This window comes from Benincasa hispida, chromosome 12 (assembly GCF_009727055.1).
Source record: "Benincasa hispida cultivar B227 chromosome 12, ASM972705v1, whole genome shotgun sequence".
NCBI classification, from domain to species: Eukaryota; Viridiplantae; Streptophyta; class Magnoliopsida; order Cucurbitales; family Cucurbitaceae; genus Benincasa; species Benincasa hispida.
Window position 1 is genome coordinate 28,645,311 of NC_052360.1, and position 8,554 is coordinate 28,653,864.

Sequence of the window (8,554 nt, forward strand, 5' to 3'; positions counted from 1 at the left end):
CTATAATGATATTTTATTTTAATTTTGAATTTTAAAAATTTTCAATATTTAATTTACATATTATTTTAATTTTCAACATGTAAATTTTGTTACATTTCAAATTTCAGCTCCCAAACATGTACACTTTTATTTTATTTGTTTTTATTTTTATATTTATTTCCATCTTTTATATTTCATTTATTTTCTTTATTAATTTTTCTATTTACAAAAATAATTCTGCTATATTTATATTTTATTTTAATTTTAAAATTTAAAATCCTCCAATATTTAGATTTAAATATTATTTTAATTTTTGATATATATATTATTTTTTTTTTTGACCTTTCAACTTTTGAGTATTAATTTTTATACTATGCATGTTTATATAATAGTTAATTTCTAATATTTTTAATATACCTGAAATTAGATATAATTTTACAATATATGAATTTTGCTGACCAAGACATTCATTTAACTTAACTTTAATATCTTACAACCACGAAATTTACACAATAATATAATTAAAATGAATTTGACTCGACATCATCTAAGAAAAATGGCTCGAGTTAGAGATGACAGTACCACTCAAATTTGGACAATATATGAAAGATAGAATATAATTTTTTGTTATTATATTTAGCTATCATCGAGACTTGCTTGTATTAGATGACATAAAATTTTGATAATATATTCTTTTATGTTCAATGTATGACACATTTTTTTTTCATTATTATTATTATATTGTTAAGAAAAATGTGTTTCTATTTTTTTTCCAAAAAATAGAGAATTTGAATAGTTATTAAACATAGACATGTTTCTTCTTCTTTGAAAATAGGAAATATGAAACAAAAAAATAGTGAACGAAAAACAGAAAACAAAAAACAAAAAATGAAAACGTTATTAAAAGAATCTTACTTAATAATCGTGCTGTGCGAAGATTTTGGTTAGGTATCTACTATTTATGTATGTTTTTCCTATAAACTGAAATATAGGACACGAGTTTACAAAATATAATATTAGAAAAAAATTATACTGAAGTTCTTCAAGTGGGCGTGCCGGAGTGGTTATCGGGCATGACTAGAAATCATGTGGGCTCTGCCCGCGCAGGTTCGAATCCTGCCGCTCACGCTTTTATTTTTATTTTTATTTTTCATATTTTTTAAGGAATTATATATATTATATATATTTGAAAATAAAACTAATTTATTTGGATGAAAATTGAGCTTTGCACAAAAATAAATTTGATTAATGGAGAAAATTGACTATTAGATACCACCATAGGAAAAATATCAATAGAAATTTAGCTGTTGTTATTGCTTGGATCATGTCAATTTTATACTAAATATATGTTCTATAATTTATAAGATACTAATGAAAATAATTCTTTTTTAATGATCTTTTAAAATGAAAGCCTACTATAAGGTAATCATTACAATATTTATCTAAGTTTAAAGTATAATGGAGTGAAATTACAAGTTTAAGGTTAAAACTAATATAAGTTAACTTAGTTCAAAATTGTCGTGGATCTTTTTTCAAAATATTTATCAAATAACATATTTGTTGGTTATATATCTAATCTTAAAAGATGACAAAACAATTGAGACATTGAGTTAGATATGATGTCTGAAGTTCATATATTTGTGGAGTTCGTATGTTTATGTTTATGGTGTAAAGTTGAGTTCATATGTTTGGGTATTTGGTACAATTTTTTGAACTTTTAATAATTTACTTTTATGATTACTATTTTTGTTTTGAAACTTTTTTATTCAATAATTCTATCCATCTTTGTTTGAATAAAATATGAATTGCAATTTTTTCTTTCTTTTTCTTTTGGGTAATGAACAACAATTAACCTACTAAATTTCTTGCAGAAATATGGTAAAATAAAATGAGAAACAAAGAGAAATCAAAACTTGATTCCTTAAATTTATCTATGAATTTCTTTTAATTGAATCTCCCACATCATCTTAGTAGCCAATGGAATGTCACCACATTTCTTCAACAATTTCATTTTCAATTCTTCAAATTTGGAGGATTATCATACAACAAATCTCAAAATTTCACTAATTCTTGTTAGAAAATGTTCTAGAAAAAAAACTCCATTTTATGATTTTTTTTTTGTTCTATATTATATACTTTTCTAAATATTCTTAACACTCTTATGATATGTGAATTCAATTAAACAAAAATATATTTTACAAATTTCTATGTATAAATATTGTACTTAATGTAGACAAAATACTATTATTTATATAATCAACAACCCTACAACATATTTTAACAGTTACTTATAATAGTCATAAGTGATTGTCAAATTTGATTATTGAAGATGATTTTTGCTGGAGTTTGTAATTGGAGGTGGCCATTGGAGTCTGAAGGTGGTCGCATGAAGGTGGTAGTGGAGTTGGTTGGGCTAAGGTGGTCGTTGAAGTTGACCATCGAAGATTATTTTTGTTGAAGTTTGTAGTCGGAGCCCGAAGTTAGTCACATAAAGGTGGTATTGGAGTTAATTGTCAGAGTTTGTTGTCAAAGATGGTTGTTGAAGCCCAGAGGTGGTTACTCGAAGGGTAATTTTCATCGGAGTTTGCAATCAGATGTGGTTGTTGGAGCATACGAAGGTGGTTGTCGAAGTTGGTCATCGGAGTTTGTTGTCGAATCTGGTTGCCGAAGCCTAAAATTGGTTGTTGTAATTGGTCACGTGAAGGTGGTCGTCGGAGTTCACAGTTGGTCACATGGAGGTGGTTTTCGAAGCTTGAAATTGGTTGTTGGAGTTGATCACGTGAAGGTGGTTGTTAGGGTTAGTTGCCGAAGTTTTCATTGAAGGCGGTTGTCAAAGTTCGAAATTGATTGTCGGAGTTGGTCGTGCGAAGGTGGTCATCAGAGTTGTCATCGAAGGTGATTGTTGGAGCTCGAAGTTGGTTCCCGAAGTGTGAAAGCGATAGTCACCGACAATGGCCGATGGGTGGAGCCATTGAAAACATTGGAAGAAAGGAGAGTTGAGGTGAGTTGGTAAAATATACCAATTCAACTCCACCAACATTTAAAGTTGGTAGGTCAAATATTGAGTTGGTATATTATATCAACTCAACTCAACTTATGTTGGTAAACCAAACACCCCATTAACAACTTTTAATCCTAGGACATTACATTAAACATTCAAAGACGTAGACTTCATATATATATATATATTTAAAAAAAAGATGTAGACTTCATCTAACCATTATATATTATTTATTGAATCTAACATATTATTTATAACCTTTCAAAATATTGGTAGATCAATATATATATATATTTTGCCAAGTATATGACAAATTCAAACCCATAAGCCGAAAACAGAAAAAATTAGAGAGGGAGAGAAATTGGAATTAATGGTCACATGTATAGTTTTATTTGAAAGATGACAAAAATAAAAATGTATAGTTTCAATGAAATGAGAGAACCTCCAAAATGATAAATTTCAGCTTCCAAACTATTTGCCCACTATAATCTATCCATTTTTATATATACTATCTACAAGCTAATTATTATAATATATTAGATAATTTGATTATTAAAGATTAAAAAATAATTTAAAATTAAATTACAATTTGAAATCTAGATTCAGTATCTTCAATTTTCTAACTAAAGTATAATTTATAAAACAAATGACGTGAAAAATTAAAAATATGATTTGATTAATTATAAATCAAATTAGGATTTAATCTAAAATTTTTATATAAATGACTAAATTTAAACCTCTCACTTTCTCCTCTCTTTTTTTTTCTTCTCAATTTATTTTGCTTTTATTTTTATAGAAATTTTGCTGCAGCATTCACACATATTTTTAATTTCATTAACAGCAACATCATTCTCAGCTGTCTTTTTTTCTTCTTCTTTTAAGTTTCTAACATTTTTTTCTAGCTTTAGAAGTAGGTATCACCTTCAATTTTTCTGGTATATCTTCTTTCTTAATGTTATTATTTTCTTTATTCATTTTTAGGTTTAGATAGACATCGTTTTTATAAGATATATCCTTTTTAGTCTTTTAGATTTTTTTGGACTGTTTTTAAATATAGTAAAATAAACTTTTTTTTTTTTTTTTTTTTAAATATAGCCAAATTTTACCGTCTATGTGCGATAAATCGCGATAGACTATCTGTGTCTGTTTGATCACGATCAATTTCAGTGATTCGTAGAGAGACGATAATATTTTGCTATTATTTGTAAATGTTTTTATCTTTTTTCATTTAAAATAATTTTTTTTCCTACTTCCTCTATTATTTTTTAGAAAAATATATTTCTCTATTTTTAATTTTTTTTTTACAACTCTGGAAGAAGGCCTCTCCTTAAAATTTTCATCTATTAAAGTCATCTTTTTTTTTTTTTTAATAAAAAAATTTGATTAGCAAAACAAACCGTCCATATTTTGTTGCTCTTCTTTCTTAAACTTCTGTTTTTCTTAGAACTTCTTTCTTTTCCTTAATTTTTTTCACTTTATAAATTAAACTTGAATCGCTTTTATTTATTGAGATTTAGAACTATTTAAAAGCGTGCATATTCATAATTAAATGGATTATTAATTAATTCGTGAAGCAATTATTTAGTTCAATTTTAAAAGATTTGAAGGAGGGATTATTAGTTATATTCAATAAATTAAATCGTTTTAATTAGTTTAAAATAAATCTTCCTCACTTTACTATTGGATAGTTTTGTACGTATTGCATTAAACAACTTCTTATATTTTGTATCCTAACATATTTTAAAAATAAAAAATTATGCATGATTTTATCCATAAAAACATTGTAAATTATAAGAGTATTAATATCCGTAAATTCTAAATTTAACTATACATCAAAGTAATCAATTAATAATATGCATATATTTTCTATGTATTATTAAAAAAAATTCTCCTTTTGTATCTTTTAAATTTTTAATTTCTGTTCGTACTATAAAAAGACCGAATATCCTTTTATCTTTTCATTTTTATTTTACCATTTTATTTCCGAAACTAAATATAAAAAATGTTAGAATTTTATCTTTCAAATTCATAAATCTAAATATATATCTTGGTCTATCTTTCATAGCAAGCAAACGATTTTTCACAATTAGCATTTAGCTTTGAATTTTCATTAATGTAATTTTTTTTACTATACTTTTCACATCGGAATTTTATGCCACAATGCCATGCATTAATAATATTATTATTTTTTTAAAAAAATTTCAAATACTATAAACTCCTCAGAATGATTTTGTATTTGTTTTAATCTTGGTTCTATATTTATTATATTATATGTACTAGATTTTATTTCAATTAAAAACACAAACAATTATCACACATTTATTTTCCCTTTTTTTTCTTTCAAGAAAGTAAAACCAAAAAAAAGTTAAGGAATTAATAATTTCTATTTCTAAAAAAAAGAAACAAAAAGAATCAAAATCAAGAAACAACAAATTAGAAATAATAACATTATCAAATCGATAACTGGAGAGGGAAGGATTCCAGGAGTGATATTCGGGAAGAACAAAAATATAAAAGCAAAAATCCGGCGACCCGAATTAGTAGTGTTTGAGATAAGAATATTTACAAATATTGAGATTAAAATCTAATTTCGTTAGAAATTGAATGCAAGTAAGTGAAAATCTTATATGGAAGATTTTTATAAGATTTTGATCGGAGTTTGATCGGAGTTGGACTCCATTTCTTAGAAACAGAGCATTTAATGAAACAAAAAGATAAAGATTTCCTAATATTTTCCTAAACCAAATCTCATTCCGCTAAAGATTTTCTTAACGGTAACAAAATGAGTGATTTAAATTCGAATTAGGAATCAAATTCCTTCTAGGTTTTAATTTCCATAAGTAATCCGGAGATTGAAGTCCGGCTAGATAAATACCTACCTCTGTTCTATTTCTTCTACTCTGTTTCGATTTCGATCTTTTTGTGTTTAAGAAATAATAAGGGTAAAGGGGGCAGAGGTTGAAGGCTTCAGAATGGGTTTTTCGTATTCCTGATTTAAACCAAATTTACATACCGAAGAGAAGAAGATCTTCCGGTGCCGGAAATAAAGAAGAACCTAAGATTGAAACCGATTTTCCAATGTCTATGTCAGAGGCTGCGGATATTCTGGTAGAGATATCACGCTCTGTTTTTTTTGTTGAACCAGAAAAAATTAACAGAACCCACAAAAGAAAAAAGCCTCCGACGCCGACGCCGACAACTATGACTAAGAAACAGATGAACAAGAAGAAATTATTGTTCGATTTTACAATAGAAGAGGAGAAGAAATTGCTGAACCAACGAGAAAATAAAAAGAAGAAAGGGATGAATGTATTGATAATGGACAATGTTTTTGAAGAAAGAATGATTTGCTTGAAGAAGTGGAAGATTGGAAGTGGGGATGTGTACTGTTTGATGACACAGTGAAATGCGTTTGTGGAAGAAACGGGATTGAAAAGTGGACAACATATTCAAATTTGGTGCTTCAGAAGAGATGATGAATTTGAAGCTTCTCGTCTTTGCTTTGGTATGGTTAAGTTAAACTAGCAACTTGCTAATTTTGTACCTATTTTCTGATGTAACAAATACTTGGATATTAGTATATATAATAAGTAAGAATATGTTGTTAAATCTTCATCGGCATTTCAGCATTTTTATTGATATGTAGCCCACAATTATTATTTCAAAAAACCTAACAATAATGTGGAAGCAAGTAAATAAAAGCAAAAGAAACTTAGAACAACCTCATTAATTAACTGAACTTACAAGACAAGAACTCCAAGATGCGAATTCATTGTCCAAACATACAGTAGTATACCAATGTTTGGAAGAAAAAAAAAAGTATAATAACTATGAATTCAAAAGGTCCAAAACTAATCAAAGTTATGTGGAAACCTAGGGATTGTTTGAGGATCGGTAATGAAATGAGTTTGGATTGTAATGTAATACAAAAGCCATATTTTGATGGATTATTTGAGTAAATGGCCAAATTGGACTTTTTAAATAAACCCTGTCAAACTTTTTCTTTAAATAAATGGTCAAATGATTATTTTAGAATTTTTAATCGGATTTATCAAATAAAAAAACACCCTTTATCTAAATGAAATACTAATAAATTTAAAATTCAAATAAAAACAAATAATTCCTCAAATGAAGGAATATTAAGTAATTTATTTTAATGAACCAACTTTTGAAAACAAATCCTGAAAACAACTCTTAAAAACAAGTAAAAACATTGTTATTAACAACAAATTACAAAAATATAACACCTAACATAATAAAGTTTGTGGATATTGTAAAAGTTTTAAAAATTGTGCCAAAAGAAATATATATCTAATTTGGGATATATAGATATTGTGTAGGTGAAGAATAAAACCTAATTTGGGATTGCCCATCATATACATATACCGACTCGCCCCAACTCCTTTATTAATCAGCAAACCCTCTCGGCTTTATTAATTATCTATTATTTATAATTATAAAGAGGGTATTTGTGTTTTGTTTATGTTTCCAATTCCTAGAATTTTCTTATCAATTTTGCCGCACAAATACCTTGTACTAAAATTAGCTAAATTTTCATTACACACTTTTAGTAACACAAATACCTAAACAATTTAAATCTTATACCTTGTAACAACTAAAAAAGACCTCCTAGTAGCTAAAAAAACAACTAAAATGAGTCATATAAATATGCACTTTATACTATGGTATGCAAATACCTTGTATTGAAAACAAACCAAGCGAATACCGTAAACTTAGAAAAACCTAAAGATTTTTCAGTATAGTTACATTTTAGGAGGAATGTGCCAAGGAAGATTTATTTTGGAAGATCATCAAATGGAACCTAGTCTCAAACCCCTTGTACATCGTCTTAGTTTTGATTGGTTGATTATAATGTGGTACTCATTAAACAAATATCTAAGGTTAGATATTAGAGTATATCATTACATACCTTAAGTTAAAAAAAATTACAACTAGTTGCTGCATGCTACAAGGAACCTCGCCTACCAGAGATGTTAGAAGTTCATGATCAGAATGCTTCCCTTGTCTTTGTCCTTTGGGTTCTTGGGGACTGAATCTCCTTTCCAAGTCCTTGGGCTGTTGAACAGAATTCTTCAAAATGAGAAGACGTTTCGTCTTTTACACTTAAAAAGGGGCAATGAATAGGATTGTTTACGTGCACAGTAGATAAAGACTTATGCTAAAATAGGGGCGCATTTCCCGGACGAAGCTATTCTATTAGCGGTAGCTGACTTGCTTTTCCTACTTCCCGTATGTTCTTCTTTCTATGTTTGCCATATATCGGGGTGGAAGATGGAATCGGGTATCCAATACTTAATGGTAGAAGCCTTATTGCCATTATTGATTGCAATCCAAAATTACGACCCTTGGCACCATTAATTACTAGTGATAGAACATTTTTTTTTTGTTGTAAAAACAAACAACACTGTATTTTTAATAAAATTTTAAACCATCCCTACTAATTAAAAACTAAATCCCAACGAAATCTCCCTTGTTGTTGGCAGCTAAATTTGTGGATGGTCGTGGATTTTGCTAAATTTGTGGGGATATACCTCAATCACAATTATTGAGAGC

At 27.6% G+C, this 8,554-nt stretch overlaps 1 non-coding gene across 1 annotated transcript; it reads left to right on the forward strand.

Annotated features, from left to right (window-relative positions):
• The first annotated feature begins 1,025 nt into the window (after nt 1-1,025).
• On the forward strand, nt 1,026-1,107 carry TRNAS-AGA. The gene has a single exon. It is a non-coding gene; the product is annotated as a tRNA-Ser (tRNA).
• The last annotated feature ends 7,447 nt before the right edge of the window (nt 1,108-8,554 follow it).